Source organism: Eulemur rufifrons, chromosome 30 (genome assembly GCF_041146395.1).
Source record: "Eulemur rufifrons isolate Redbay chromosome 30, OSU_ERuf_1, whole genome shotgun sequence".
NCBI lineage: Eukaryota > Metazoa > Chordata > Mammalia > Primates > Lemuridae > Eulemur > Eulemur rufifrons.
In genome coordinates, this window is record NC_091012.1 from 411,148 (window position 1) to 429,140 (window position 17,993).

Here is a 17,993-nt window from a genome sequence, read left to right on the forward strand (position 1 = left end):
CCCTAACCTTACCTTCACGACTAGACCTAACCCTGACACTAACCTAACACCTAACCCTAACCAGAAACCCTAAAGCTAACCCTGAACCCTATCCCTAACCCTAGCAGTAACCTTTAACCCTAAACCTAAGCCCAACCCGTAACCCTAATCCTATCCTTTTACCCTAAAACTAACCCCTAAACCTAACCCCTATACCTCACCCTAACTCTACCCCAATCCTAATTCTAACCATACCCCTTCATAAAACACTAACTCCTAACCGCAAACCCTAACACTAACCAAAATCCCTAATCACTAATCCCTAACCCTAACGCTTAACCTTTACCCTAACCGTTAACCCTCACCCTAAATCTTAACACTGACCCTAACCTTAACCTTTAACTCTAAGCCTAACCCTTAACCCTACAGTAAGGAAGACCCTTAATGCTAATGGGATCCCTTATCCCTAACCCTAACACTACAGCTAAAAATAACCCTAACCTTGGATCCTTAAACCTAACCCCTAACACTTATTTTAACTCCAAACCCTAACCCTAATCCTAAGCATTAAACCTAACCCTATCTCTTAACCCTAACGCTAGCCCTTACCCTAACGCCTCGATCTAACCCTAAGTCTAACCTACCGCCTAATCTTAACCTTAAGCCCTAATGCTAACTCTAACCCTGAACCCTAAACCTACCCGTAACCCTTAACACTAACCCTATCCGTGAACCTTAACCCTGACCCTAACCATTACCCGCACCCAATCATTTAACCCTGACCCTAACCCTAATACTTAATGCTAACCCTAACACTAAACCCTAACTCTAAGCCCAACACTTATCCCTAATCCTATCTCTTAACCTTAACCCTAAGCCTAATGCTACCCCCTAAACTTAACCCTCACCGTGACCAGTAAACCTAACCCTAACCTCTAACACAAACCATAGCACATAACTCTAACCCTAAAACTAACCCTAACCCTAACCCTAACCCTAAACCCTAACTCTTAACCTTAACCCTAAGCGTTAACTCTCACGCTAACCTTTAATCCTAACACTAATCCTAATCTTCAACCCTAAACCTAACACTTAACCCTAACCCTGTACCAAACCCTAACCCCTCATCTTAACCCTAACCGTAAACCTCAACCCTAAACCAAAGTGTAACCGTTAAACCTAAGAGTAACCTTTAACCCTAACCCTAATCCCTAACCCTAAGCCCTCACCCTAACACTAAACTTCATCCTTAACCCTAACCAGAATCCTAACCCTAAATCTAATTCTCAGACTTCTTGCTTGCTTAGAGTTTAGAAAGCCTGCAATCCTCCCATGCCATGCGTGAAAGGAGGCTCTACCACTGTGTCCTGCATGAAACCCACGCCCCCTATCCAGAGTATGATAGAGTGGCTTCCCGGGTACAATCCCAGCCCCCTAAACTTCCCCCGCCCGCCTAATGCAGACAGGGCCCGTGCGCTAAGCATAAACAATACCTTCAACAGATAACCATACCCTGAACATAACACCCAACCCTGTTCCTATTTCTCCCCTTAACACGTAAACCTCACCGTGCCCCTAACTTTAACCTCTTATCCTAACGTTAATGCATAACCCATTTCCTGAGAACAACCCCATCCCATAATTCTAACCCTATCTCCTAGTCATCACTGTGACACCTAATCCCTAACCCTAATTCTAAACCGCTAATCCTAACCGTAACCCTACCTACAACCCTAACACTGACAGTAACCCTTACATCTAACCCCAACGCTATGCCTAACAAAAACCCTAACCCTTGACACTAACCCTTCACCCTAACCCCTAAGCATTACCCTAACCCTTAACCCTAATCCTAATCCTAACCATTAAACCTAACCCTAGCTCTTAAAGCTAACCCTAAACCTTACCCTCACCACTAGACCTAACCCTGACACTAACCTAACACCTAACCCTAACCAGAAACCCTAAAGCTAATCCTGAACCCTATCCCTAAACCCAGCAGTAAACTTTAACCCTAAACCTAAGCCCAACCCGTAACCCTTATCCTATCCTTTTACCCTAAAACTAACCCCTAAAGCTAACCCCTATACCTCACCCTAACTCTAACCCCAATCCTAATTCTAACCATACCCCTTCATAAAACACTAACTCCTAACCGCTAACCCTAACACTAACCCTAACCCTAACCCTAACCAAAAACACTAATCCCTAATCCCTAAACCTAACGCTTAACCTTTACCCTAACCGTTAACCCTCACCCTAAATCTTAACCCTGAAACTAACCTTAACCTTTAACTCTAAGCCTAACCCTTAACCCTACAGTAAGGAAGACCCTTAATGCTAATGGGATCCCTTATCCCTAACCCTAACACTACAGCTAAAAATAACCCTAACCTTGGATCCTTAAACCTAACCCCTAACACTTACTTTAACCCCAAACCCTAACCCTAATCCTAAGCATTAAACCTAACCCTATCTCTTAACCCTAACGCTAGCCCTTACCCTAACGCCTACATCTAACCCTAAATCTAACCTACCGCCTAATCCTAACATTAAGCCCTAATGCTACCACTAACCCTGAACCCTAAACCTACCCGTAACCCTTAACACTAACCCTATCCGTGAACCTAAACCCTGACCTTAACCATTACCCGCACCCAAGCATTTAACCCTGACCCTAACCCTAATGCTTAATGCTAACCTTAACACTAAATCCTAACCCTAAGCCCAACACTTAACCCTAATCCTATCCCTTAACCCTAACCCTAACCCTAACCCTAATGCTAACCCCTAAACGTAACCCTAACCGTCACCAGTAAACCTAACCCTAACCTCTAACACAAACCATAACACATAACTCTAACCCTAAAACTAACCCTAACCCTAACCCTAAACCCTAACTCTTAACCTTAACCCTAAGCGTTAACTCTCACGCTAACCTTTAATCCTAACCCTAATCCTAATCTTCAACCCTAAACCTAACACTTAACCCTAACCCTGTACCAAACCCTAACCCCTCATCTTAACCCTAACCGTAAACCTCAACCCTAAACCAAAGTGTAACCGTTAAACCTAAGAGTAACCTTTAACCCTAACCCTAATCCCTAACCCTAAGCCCTCACCCTAACACTAAACTTCATCCTTAACCCTAACCAGAATCCTAACCCTAAATCTAATTCTCAGACTTCTTGCTTTCTTAGAGTTTAGAATGCCTGCAATCCTCCCATGCCATGCGTGAAAGGAGGCTCTACCACTGTGTCCTGCATGAAACCCACGGGCCCATACCCAGAGTATGATAGAGTGGGTTCCCGGGTACAATCCCAGCCCCTAAACTCCCCCTGCCCGCCTAATGCAGACAGGGCCCGTGCGCTAAGCATAAACAATACCTTTAACAGATAACCCTAACCCTGAACATAACACCCAACCCTGTTCCTATTTCTCCCCTTAACACGTAAACCTCACCGTGCGCCTAACTTTAACCTCTTATCCTAACGTTAATGCATAACCCATTTCCTGAGAACAACCCCTATCCCATAATTCTAACCCTATCTCCTAGTCATCACTGTGACACCTAATCCCTAACCCTAATTCTAAACCGCTAACCCTAACCGTAACCCTACCTACAACCCTAACACTGACAGTAACCCTTACTTCTAACCCCAACGCTATGCCTAACAAAAACCCTAACCCTTGACCCTAACCCTTCACCCTAACCCCTAAGCCTTACCCTAACCCTTAACCCTAATCCTAATCCTAACCATTAAACCTAACCCTAGCTCTTAAAGCTAACCCTAAACCTTACCCTCACGACTAGACCTAACCCTGACACTAACCTAACACCTAACCCTAACCAGAACCCCTAAAGCTAACCCTGAACCCTATCCCTAACCCCAGCAGTAAACTTTAACCCTAAACCTAAGCCCAACCCGTAACCCTAATCCTATCCTTTTACCCTAAAACTAACCCCTAAACCTAACCCCTATACCTCACCCTAACTCTAACCCCAATCCTAATTCTAACCATACCCTTTCATAAAACACTAACTCCTAACCGCTAACCCTAACACTAACCAAAAACCCTAATCACTAATCCCTAACCCTAACGCTTAACCTTTACCCTAACCGTTAACCCTCACCCTAAATCTTAACACTGACCCTAAACTTAACCTTTAACTCTAAGCCAAACCTTAACCCTACAGTAAGGAAGACCCTTAATGCTAATGGGATCCCTTATCCCTAACCCTAACACTACAGCTAAAAATAACCCTAACCTTGGATCCTTAAACCTAACCCCTAACACTTACTTTTTCCCAAACCCTAACCCTAATCCTAAGCATTAAACCTAACCCTATCTCTTAACCCTAACGCTAGCCCTTACCCTAACGCCTAGATCTAACCCTAAATCTAACCTACCGCCTAATCCTAACCTTAAGCCCTAATGCTAACACTAACCCTGAACCCTAAACCTACCCGTAACCCTTAACACTAACCCTATCCCTGAACCTTAAACCTGACCCTAACCATTACCCGCACCCAAGCATTTAACCCTGATTCTAACCCTAATTCTTAATGATAAATCTAACACTAAACCCTAACCCTAAGCTCAACACTTAACCCTAATCCTATCCCTTAACCCTAACCCTAACCCTAATGCTAACCCCTAAACGTAACCCTAACCGTGACCAGTAAACCTAACCCTAACCTCTAACACAAACCATAGCACATAACTCTAACCCTAAAACTAACCCTAACACTAAACCTAACCCTAAACCCTAACTCTTAACCTTAACGCTAAGCGTTAACTCTCACGCTAACCTTTAATCCTAACCCTAATCCTAATCTTCAACCCTAAACCTAACACTTAACCCTAACCCTGTACCAAACCCTAACCCCTCATCTTAACCCTAACCGTAAACCTCAACCCTAAACCAAAGTGTAAACGTTAAACCTAAGAGTAACCTTTAACCCTAACCCTAATCCCTAACCCTAAGCCCTCACCCTAACACTAAACTTCATCCTTAACCCTAACCAGAATCCTAACCCTAAATCTAATTCTCAGACTTCTTGCTTTCTTAGAGTTTAGAAAGCCTGCAATCCTCCCATGCCATGCGTGAAAGGAGGCTCTACCACTGTGTCCTGCATGAAACCCACGGGCCCATACCCAGAGTATGATAGAGTGGGTTCCTGGGTACAATCCCAGCCCCCTAAACTCCCCCCGCCCGCCTAATGCAGACAGGGCCCGTGCGCTAAGCATAAACAATACCTTTAACAGATAACCCTAACCCTGAACATAACACCCAACCCTGTTCCTATTTCTCCCCTTAACACGTAAACCTCACCGTGCGCCTAACTTTAACCTCTTATCCTAACGTTAATGCATAACCCATTTCCTGAGAACAACCCCTATCCCATAATTCTAACGCTATCTCCTAGTCATCACTGTGACACCTAATCCCTAACCCTAATTCTAAACCGCTAACCCTAACCGTAACCCTACCTACAACCCTAACACTGACAGTAACCCTTACTTCTAACCCCAACGCTATGCCAACAAAAACCCTACCCCTTGACCCTAACCCTTCAACCTAACCCCTAAGCCTTACCCTAACCCTTAACCCTAATCCTAATCCTAAACATTAAACCTAACCCTAGCTCTTAAAGCTAACCCTAAACCTTACCCTCACGACTAGACCTAACCCTGACACTAACCTAACACCTAACCCTAACCAGAAACCCTAAAGCTAACCCTGACCCTATCCCTAACCCTAGCAGTAAACTTTAACCCTAAACCTAAGTCCAACCCGTAACCCTAATCCTATCCTTTTACCTTAAAACTAACCCCTAATCCTAACCCCTATACCTCACCCTAACTCTAACCCCAATCCTAATTCTAACCATACCCCTTAATAAAACACTAACTCCTAACCGCTAACCCTAACACTAACCAAAAACCCTAATCACTAATCCCTAACCCTAACGCTTAACCTTTACCCTAACCGTTAACCCTCACCCTAAATCTTAACACTGACCCTAACCTTAACCTTTAACTCTAAGCCTAACCCTTAACCCTACAGTAAGGAAGACCCTTAATGCTAATGGGATCCCTTATCCCTAACCCTAACACTACAGCTAAAAATAACCCTAACCTTGGATCCTTAAACCTAACCCCTAACACTTACTTTAACCCCAAACCCTAACCCTAATCCTAAGCATTAAACCTAACCCTATCTCTTAACCCTAACGCTAGCCCTTACCCTAACGCCTAGATCTAACCCTAAATCTAACCTACCGCCTAATCCTAACCTTAAGCCCTAATGCTAACACTAACCCTGATCCCTAAACCTACCCGTAACCCTTAACACTAACCCTATCCGTGAACCTTAACCCTGACCCTAACCATTACCCGCACCCAAGCATTTAACCCTGATTCTAACACTAATCCTTAATGATAAACCTAACACTAAACCCTAACCCTAAGCCCAACACTTATCCCTAATCCTATCCCTTAACCCTAACCCTAACCCTAATGCTAACCCCTAAACGTAACCCTAACCGTGACCAGTAAAGCTAACCGTAACCTGTAACACAAGCCATAGCACATAAATCTAACCCTAAAACTAACCCTAACCCTAACCCTAACCCTAAAGCCTAACTCTTAACCTTAACACAAAGCGTTAACTCTCACGCTAACCTTTAATCCTAACCCTAATCCTAATCTTCAACCCTAAACCTAACACTTAACCCTAACCCTGTACCAAACCCTAACCTCTCATCTTAACCCTAACGGTAAACCTCGACCCTAAACCAAAGTGTAACCGTTAAACCTAAGAGTAACCTTTAACCCTAACCCTAATCCCTAACCCTAAGCCCTCACCCTAACACTAAACTTCATCCTTAACCCTAACCAGAATCCTAACCCTAAATCTAATTCTCAGACTTCTTGCTTTCTTAGAGTTTAGAAAGCCTGCAATCCTCCCATGCCATGCGTGAAAGGAGGCTCTACCACTGTGTCCTGCATGAAACCCACGGGCCCATACCCAGAGTATGATAGAGTGGGTCCCCGGGTACAATCCCAGCCCCCTAAACTCCCCCTGCCCGCCTAATGCAGACAGGGCCCGTGCGCTAAGCATAAACAATACCTTTAACAGATAACCCTAACCCTGAACATAACACCCAACCCTGTTCCTATTTCTCCCCTTAACACGTAAACCTCACCGTGCGCCTAACTTTAACCTCTTATCCTAACGTTAATGCATAACCCATTTCCTGAGAACAACCCCTATCCCATAATTCTAACCCTATCTCCTAGTCATCACTGTGACACCTAATCCCTAACCCTAATTCTAAACCGCTAACCCTAACCGTAACCCTACCTACAACCCTAACACTGACAGTAACCCTTACTTCTAACCCCAACGCTATGCCTAACAAAAACCCTAACCCTTGACCCTAACCCTTCACCCTAACCCCTAAGCCTTACCCTAACCCTTAACCCTAATCCTAATCCTAACCAATAAACCTAACCCTAGCTCTTAAAGCTAACCCTAAACCTTACCCTCACGACTAGACCTAACCCTGACACTAACCTAACACCTAACCCTAACCAGAAACCCTAAAGCTAACCCTGAACCCTATCCCTAACCCTAGCAGTAAACTTTAACCCTAAACCTAAGCCCAACCCGCAACCCTAATCCTATCCTTTTACCCTAAAACTAACCCCTAAACCTAACCCCTATACCTCACCTTAACTCTAACCCCAATCCTAATTCTAACCATACCCCTTCATAAAACACTGACTCCTAACCGCTAACCCTAACACTAAGGAAAAACCCTAATCACTAATCCCTAACCCTAACGCATAACCTTTACCCTAACCGTTAACCCTCACCCTAAATCTTAACACTGACCCTAACCTTAACCTTTAACTCTAAGCCTAACCCTTAACCCTACAGTAAGGAAGACCCTTAATGCTAATGGGATCCCTTATCCCTAACCCTAACACTACAGCTAAAAATAACCCTAACCTTGGATCCTTAAACCTAACCCCTAACACTTACTTTAACCCCAAACCCTAACCCTAATCCTAAGCATTAAACCTAACCCTATCTCTTAACCCTAACGCTAGCCCTTACCCTAACGCCTAGATCTAACCTAAATCTAACCTACCGCCTAATCCTAACCTTAAGCCCTAATGCTAACTCTTACCCTGAACCCTAAACCTACCCGTAACCCTTAACACTAACCCTAGCCGTGAACCTAAACCCTGACCCTAACCATTACCCGCACCCAAGCATTTAACCCTGACCCTAACCCTAATCCTTAATGCTAACCCGAGCACTAAACCCTAACCCTAAGCCCAACACTTATCCCTAATCCTATCCCTTAACCCTAACCCTAACCCTAATGCTACCCCCTAAACGTAACCCTAACCGTGACCAGTAAAGCTAACCGTAACCTGTAACACAAGCCATAGCACATAAGTCTAACCCTAAAACTAACCCTAACCCTAACCCTAACCCTAAACTCTAACTCTTAACATTAACACTAAGCGTTTACTCTCACGCTAACCTTTAATCCTAACCCGAATCCTAATCTTCAACCCTAAACCTAACACTTAAACCTAACCCTGTACCAAACCCTAACCCCTCATCTTTACCCTAACGGTAAACCTCGACCCTAAACCAAAGTGTAACCGTTAAACCTAAGAGTAACCTTTAACCCTAACCCTAATCCCTAACCCTAAGCCCTCACCCTAACACTAAACTTCATCCTTAACCCTAACCAGAATCCTAACCCTAAATCTAATTCTCAGACTTCTTGCTTTCTTAGAGTTTAGAAAGCCTGCAATCCTCCCATGCCATGCGTGAAAAGAGGCTCTACCACTGTGTCCTGCATGAAACCCACGGGCCCATACCCAGTGTATGATAGAGTGGGTCCCCGGGTACAATCCCAGCCCCCTAAACTCCCCCCGCCCGCCTAATGCAGACAGGGCCCGTGCGCTAAGCATAAACAATACCTTTAACAGATAACCCTAACCCTGAACATAACACCCAACCCTGTTCCTATTTCTCCCCTTAACACGTAAACCTCACGGTGCGCCTAACTTTAACCTCTTATCCTAACGTTAATGCATAACCCATTTCCTGAGAACAACCCCTATCCCATAATTCTAACCCTATCTCCTAGTCATCACTGTGACACATAATCCACAACCCTAATTCTAAACCGCTAACCCTAACCGTAACCCTACCTACAATCCTAACACTGACAGTAACCCTTACTTCTAACCCCAACGCTATGCCTAACAAAAACCCTAACCCTTGACCCTAACCCTTCACCCTAACCCCTAAGCCTTACCCTAACCCTTAACCCTAATCTTAATCCTAACCATTAAACCTAACCCTAGCTCTTAAAGCTAACCCTAAACCTTACCCTCACGGCTAGGCCTAACCCTGACACTAACATAACACCTAACCCTAACCAGAACCCCTAAAGCTAACCCTGAAACCTATCGCTAACCCTAGCAGAAAATTTAACCCTAAACCTAAGCCCAACCCGTAACCCTAATCCTATCCTTTTACCCTAAAACTAACCCCTAAACGTAACCCCTATTCCTCACCCTAACTCCAACCCCAATCCTAATTCTAACCATACCCCTTCATAAAACACTAACTCCTAACCGCTAACCCTAAAACTAACCAAAAACCCTAATCACTAATCCCTAACGCTAACGCTTAACCTTTACCCTAACCGTTAACCCTCACCCTAAATCTTAACACTGACCCTAACCTTAACCTTTAACTCTAAGCCTAACCCTTAACCCTAAAGTAAGGAAGACCCTTAATGCTAATGGGATCCCTTATCCCTAACCCTAACACTACAGCTAAAAATAACCCTAACCTTGGATCCTTAAACCTAACCCCTAACACTTACTTTAACCCCAAAACCTAACCCTAATCCTAAGCATTAAACCTAACCCTATCTCTTAACCCTAACGCTAGCCCTTACCCTAACGCCTAGATCTAACCCTAAATCTAACCTACCGCCTAATCCTAACCTTAAGCCCTATTGTTAACACTAACCCTGAACCCTAAACCTACCCGTAACGCTTAACACTAACCCTATCCGTGAACCTAAACCCTGACCCTAACCATTACCCGCACCCAAGCATTTAACCCTGACCCTAACCCTAATCCTTAATGCTAACCCTAACACTAAACCCTAATCCTAAGCCCAACATTTAACACTAATCCTATCCCTTTACCCTAACCCTAACCCTAACCCTAATGCTAACCCCTAAACGTAACCCTAACCGTGACCAGTAAACCTAACCCTAACCTCTAACACAAACCATAGCACATAACTCTAACCCTAAAACTAACCCTAACCCTAACCCTAAACCTAAACCCTAACTCTTAACCTTAACCCTAAGCATTATCTCTCACGCTAACCTTTAATCCTAACCCTAATCCTAATCTTCAACCCTAAACATAACACTTAACCGTAACCCTGTACCAAACCCTAACCCCTCATCTTAACCCTAACCGTAAACCTCAACCCTAAACCAAAGTGTAACCGTTAAACCTAAGAGTAACATTTAACCCTAACCCTAATCCCTAACCCTAAGCCCTCACCCTAACACTAAACTTCATCCTTAACCCTAACCAGAATCCTAACCCTAAATCTAATTCTCAGACTTCTTGCTTTCTTAGAGTTTAGAAAGCCTGCAATCCTCCCGTGCCATGCGGGAAAGGAGGCTCTACCACTGTGTCCTGCATGAAACCCACGGCCCCTATCCAGAGTATGATAGAGTGGGTTCCCGGGTACAATCCCAGCCCCCTAAACTCCCCCCGCCCGCCTAATGCAGACAGGGCCCGTGCGCTAAGCATAAACAATACCTTTAACAGATAACCCTAACCCTGAACATAACACCCAACCCTGTTCCTATTTCTCCCCTTAACACGTAAACCTCACCGTGCGCCTAACTTTAACCTCTTATCCTAACGTTAATGCATAACCCATTTCCTGAGAACAACCCCTATCCCATAATTCTAACCCTATCTCCTAGTCATCACTGTGACACCTAATCCCTAACCCTAATTCTAAACCGCTAACCCTAACCGTAACCCTACCTACAACCCTAACACTGACAGTAACCCTTACTTCTAACCCCAACGCTATGCCTAACAAAAACCCTAACCCTTGACCCTAACCCTTCACCCTAACCGCTAAGCCTTACCCTAACCCTTAACCCTAATCCTAATCCTAACCAATAAACCTAACCCTAGCTCTTAAAGCTATCCCTAAACCTTACCCTCACGACTAGACCTAACCCTGACACTAACCAAACACCTAACCCTAATCAGAAACCCTAAAGCTAACCCTGAACCCTATCCCTAACCCTAGCAGTAAACTTTAACCCTAAACCTAAGCCCAACCCGCAACCCTAATCCTATCCTTTTACCCTAAACCTAACCCCTATACCTCACCTTAACTCTAACCCCAATCCAAATTCTAACCATACCCCTTCATAAAACACTGACTCCTAACCGCTAACCCTAACACTAAGGAAAAACCCTAATCACTAATCCCTAACCCTAACGCATAACCTTTACCCTAACCGTTAACCCTCACCCTAAATCTTAACACTGACCCTCACCTTAACCTTTAACTCTAAGCCTAACCCTTAACCCTACAGTAAGGAAGACCCTTAATGCTAATGGGATCCCTTATCCCTAACCCTAACACTACAGCTAAAAATAACCCTAACCTTGGATCCTTAAACCTAACCCCTAACACTTACTTTAACCCCAAACCCTAACCCTAATCCTAAGCATTAAACCTAACCCTATCTCTTAACCCTAACGCTAGCCCTTACCCTAACGCCTAGATCTAACCTAAATCTAACCTACCGCCTAATCCTAACCTTAAGCCCTAATGCTAACTCTTACCCTGAACCCTAAACCTACCCGTAACCCTTAACACTAACCCTAGCCGTGAACCTAAACCCTGACCCTAACCATTACCCGCACCCAAGCATTTAACCCTGACCCTAACCCTAATCCTTAATGCTAACCCGAACACTAAACCCTAACCCTAAGCCCAACACTTATCCCTAATCCTATCCCTTAACCCTAACCCTAACCCTAATGCTACCCCCTAAACGTAACCCTAACCGTGACCAGTAAAGCTAACCGTAACCTGTAACACAAGCCATAGCACATAAGTCTAACCCTAAAACTAACCCTAACCCTAACCCTAACCCTAAACTCTAACTCTTAACATTAACACTAAGCGTTTACTCTCACGCTAACCTTTAATCCTAACCCGAATCCTAATCTTCAACCCTAAACCTAACAATTAAACCTAACCCTGTACCAAACCCTAACCCCTCATCTTAACCCTAACGGTAAACCTCGACCCTAAACCAAAGTGTAACCGTTAAACCTAAGAGTAACCTTTAACCCTAACCCTAATCCCTAACCCTAAGCCCTCACCCTAACACTAAACTTCATCCTTAACCCTAACCAGAATCCTAACCCTAAATCTAATTCTCAGACTTCTTGCTTTCTTAGAGTTTAGAAAGCCTGCAATCCTCCCATGCCATGCGTGAAAAGAGGCTCTACCACTGTGTCCTGCATGAAACCCACGGGCCCATACCCAGTGTATGATAGAGTGGGTCCCCGGGTACAATCCCAGCCCCCTAAACTCCCCCCGCCCGCCTAATGCAGACAGGGCCCGTGCGCTAAGCATAAACAATACCTTTAACAGATAACCCTAACCCTGAACATAACACCCAACCCTGTTCCTATTTCTCCCCTTAACACGTAAACCTCACCGTGCGCCTAACTTTAACCTCTTATCCTAACGTTAATGCATAACCCATTTCCTGAGAACAACCCCTATCCCATAATTCTAACCCTATCTCCTAGTCATCACTGTGACACATAATCCACAACCCTAATTCTAAACCGCTAACCCTAACCGTAACCCTACCTACAATCCTAACACTGACAGTAACCCTTACTTCTAACCCCAACGCTATGCCTAACAAAAACCCTATCCCTTGACCCTAACCCTTCACCCTAACCCCTAAGCCTTACCCTAACCCTTAACCCTAATCTTAATCCTAACCATTAAACCTAACCCTAGCTCTTAAAGCTAACCCTAAACCTTACCCTCACGGCTAGGCCTAACCCTGACACTAACATAACACCTAACCCTAACCAGAACCCCTAAAGCTAACCCTGAAACCTATCGCTAACCCTAGCAGAAAATTTAACCCTAAACCTAAGCCCAACCCGTAACCCTAATCCTATCCTTTTACCCTAAAACTAACCCCTAAACGTAACCCCTATTCCTCACCCTAACTCCAACCCCAATCCTAATTCTAACCATACCCCTTCATAAAACACTAACTCCTAACCGCTAACCCTAAAACTAACCAAAAACCCTAATCACTAATCCCTAACGCTAACGCTTAACCTTTACCCTAACCGTTAACCCTCACCCTAAATCTTAACACTGACCCTAACCTTAACCTTTAACTCTAAGCCTAACCCTTAACCCTAAAGTAAGGAAGACCCTTAATGCTAATGGGATCCCTTATCCCTAACCCTAACACTACAGCTAAAAATAACCCTAACCTTGGATCCTTAAACCTAACCCCTAACACTTACTTTAACCCCAAAACCTAACCCTAATCCTAAGCATTAAACCTAACCCTATCTCTTAACCCTAACGCTAGCCCTTACCCTAACGCCTAGATCTAACCCTAAATCTAACCTACCGCCTAATCCTAACCTTAAGCCCTAATGTTAACACTAACCCTGAACCCTAAACCTACCCGTAACGCTTAACACTAACCCTATCCGTGAACCTAAACCCTGACCCTAACCATTACCCGCACCCAAGCATTTAACCCTGACCCTAACCCTAATCCTTAATGCTAACCCTAACACTAAACCCTAATCCTAAGCCCAACATTTAACACTAATCCTATCCCTTTACCCTAACCCTAACCCTAACCCTAATGCTAACCCCTAAACGTAACCCTAACCGTGACCAGTAAACCTAACCCTAACCTCTAACACAAACCATAGCACATAACTCTAACCCTAAAACTAACCCTAACCCTAACCCTAAACCTAAACCCTAACTCTTAACCTTAACCCTAAGCATTATCTCTCACGCTAACCTTTAATCCTAACCCTAATCCTAATCTTCAACCCTAAACATAACACTTAACCGTAACCCTGTACCAAACCCTAACCCCTCATCTTAACCCTAACCGTAAACCTCAACCCTAAACCAAAGTGTAACCGTTAAACCTAAGAGTAACATTTAACCCTAACCCTAATCCCTAACCCTAAGCCCTCACCCTAACACTAAACTTCATCCTTAACCCTAACCAGAATCCTAACCCTAAATCTAATTCTCAGACTTCTTGCTTTCTTAGAGTTTAGAAAGCCTGCAATCCTCCCGTGCCATGCGGGAAAGGAGGCTCTACCACTGTGTCCTGCATGAAACCCACGGCCCCTATCCAGAGTATGATAGAGTGGGTTCCCGGGTACAATCCCAGCCCCCTAAACTCCCCCCGCCCGCCTAATGCAGACAGGGCCCGTGCGCTAAGCATAAACAATACCTTTAACAGATAACCCTAACCCTGAACATAACACCCAACCCTGTTCCTATTTCTCCCCTTAACACGTAAACCTCACCGTGCGCCTAACTTTAACCTCTTATCCTAACGTTAATGCATAACCCATTTCCTGAGAACAACCCCTATCCCATAATTCTAACCCTATCTCCTAGTCATCACTGTGACACCTAATCCCTAACCCTAATTCTAAACCGCTAACCCTAACCGTAACCCTACCTACAACCCTAACACTGACAGTAACCCTTACTTCTAACCCCAACGCTATGCCTAACAAAAACCCTAACCCTTGACCCTAACCCTTCACCCTAACCGCTAAGCCTTACCCTAACCCTTAACCCTAATCCTAATCCTAACCAATAAACCTAACCCTAGCTCTTAAAGCTAACCCTAAACCTTAACCTCACGACTAGACCTAACCCTCACACTAACCTAACACCTAACCCTAACCAGAAACCCTAAAGCTAAGCCTGAACCCTATCCCTAACCCTAGCAGTAAACTTTAACCCTAAACCTAAGCCCAACCCGCAACCCTAATCCTATCCTTTTACCTTAAAACTAACCCCTAATCCTAACCCCTATACCTCACCTTAACTCTAACCCCAATCCTAATTCTAACCATACCCCTTCATAAAACACTGACTCTTAACCGCTAACCCTAACACTAAGGAAAAACCCTAATCACTAATCCCTAACCCTAACGCATAACCTTTACCCTAACCGTTAACCCTCACCCTAAATCTTAACACTGACCCTAACCTTAACCTTTAACTCTAAGCCTAACCCTTAACCCTACAGTAAGGAAGACCCTTAATGCTAATGGGATCCCTTATCCCTAACCCTAACACTACAGCTAAAAATAACCCTAACCTTGGATCCTTAAACCTAACCCCTAACACTTACTTTAACCCCAAACCCTAACCCTAATCCTAAGCATTAAACCTAACCCTATCTCTTAACCCTAACGCTAGCCCTTACCCTAACGCCTAGATCTAACCTAAATCTAACCTACCGCCTAATCCTAACCTTAAGCCCTAATGCTAACTCTTACCCTGAACCCTAAACCTACCCGTAACCCTTAACACTAACCCTAGCCGTGAACCTAAACCCTGACCCTAACCATTACCCGCACCCAAGCATTTAACCCTGACCCTAACCCTAATCCTTAATGCTAACCCTAACACTAAACCCTAATCCTAAGCCCAACATTTAACACTAATCCTATCCCTTTACCCTAACCCTAACCCTAACCCTAATGCTAACCCCTAAACGTAACCCTAACCGTGACCAGTAAACCTAACCCTAACCTCTAACACAAACCATAGCACATAACTCTAACCCTAAAACTAACCCTAACCCTAACCCTAAACCTAAACCCTAACTCTTAACCTTAACCCTAAGCATTATCTCTCACGCTAACCTTTAATCCTAACCCTAATCCTAATCTTCAACCCTAAACATAACACTTAACCGTAACCCTGTACCAAACCCTAACCCCTCATCTTAACCCTAACCGTAAACCTCAACCCTAAACCAAAGTGTAACCGTTAAACCTAAGAGTAACATTTAACCCTAACCCTAATCCCTAACCCTAAGCCCTCACCCTAACACTAAACTTCATCCTTAACCCTAACCAGAATCCTAACCCTAAATCTAATTCTCAGACTTCTTGCTTTCTTAGAGTTTAGAAAGCCTGCAATCCTCCCGTGCCATGCGGGAAAGGAGGCTCTACCACTGTGTCCTGCATGAAACCCACGGCCCCTATCCAGAGTATGATAGAGTGGGTTCCCGGGTACAATCCCAGCCCCCTAAACTCCCCCCGCCCGCCTAATGCAGACAGGGCCCGTGCGCTAAGCATAAACAATACCTTTAACAGATAACCCTAACCCTGAACATAACACCCAACCCTGTTCCTATTTCTCCCCTTAACACGTAAACCTCACCGTGCGCCTAACTTTAACCTCTTATCCTAACGTTAATGCATAACCCATTTCCTGAGAACAACCCCTATCCCATAATTCTAACCCTATCTCCTAGTCATCACTGTGACACCTAATCCCTAACCCTAATTCTAAACCGCTAACCCTAACCGTAACCCTACCTACAACCCTAACACTGACAGTAACCCTTACTTCTAACCCCAACGCTATGCCTAACAAAAACCCTAACCCTTGACCCTAACCCTTCACCCTAACCGCTAAGCCTTACCCTAACCCTTAACCCTAATCCTAATCCTAACCAATAAACCTAACCCTAGCTCTTAAAGCTAACCCTAAACCTTAACCTCACGACTAGACCTAACCCTCACACTAACCTAACACCTAACCCTAACCAGAAACCCTAAAGCTAAGCCTGAACCCTATCCCTAACCCTAGCAGTAAACTTTAACCCTAAACCTAAGCCCAACCCGCAACCCTAATCCTATCCTTTTACCTTAAAACTAACCCCTAATCCTAACCCCTATACCTCACCTTAACTCTAACCCCAATCCTAATTCTAACCATACCCCTTCATAAAACACTGACTCTTAACCGCTAACCCTAACACTAAGGAAAAACCCTAATCACTAATCCCTAACCCTAACGCATAACCTTTACCCTAACCGTTAACCCTCACCCTAAATCTTAACACTGACCCTAACCTTAACCTTTAACTCTAAGCCTAACCCTTAACCCTACAGTAAGGAAGACCCTTAATGCTAATGGGATCCCTTATCCCTAACCCTAACACTACAGCTAAAAATAACCCTAACCTTGGATCCTTAAACCTAACCCCTAACACTTACTTTAACCCCAAACCCTAACCCTAATCCTAAGCATTAAACCTAACCCTATCTCTTAACCCTAACGCTAGCCCTTACCCTAACGCCTAGATCTAACCTAAATCTAACCTACCGCCTAATCCTAACCTTAAGCCCTAATGCTAACTCTTACCCTGAACCCTAAACCTACCCGTAACCCTTAACACTAACCCTAGCCGTGAACCTAAACCCTGACCCTAACCATTACCCGCACCCAAGCATTTAACCCTGACCCTAACCCTAATCCTTAATGCTAACCCGAACACTAAACCCTAACCCTAAGCCCAACACTTATCCCTAATCCTATCCCTTAACCCTAACCCTAACCCTAATGCTACCCCCTAAACGTAACCCTAACCGTGACCAGTAAAGCTAACCGTAACCTGTAACACAAGCCATAGCACATAAGTCTAACCCTAAAACTAACCCTAACCCTAACCCTAACCCTAAACTCTAACTCTTAACATTAACACTAAGCGTTTACTCTCACGCTAACCTTTAATCCTAACCCGAATCCTAATCTTCAACCCTAAACCTAACACTTAAACCTAACCCT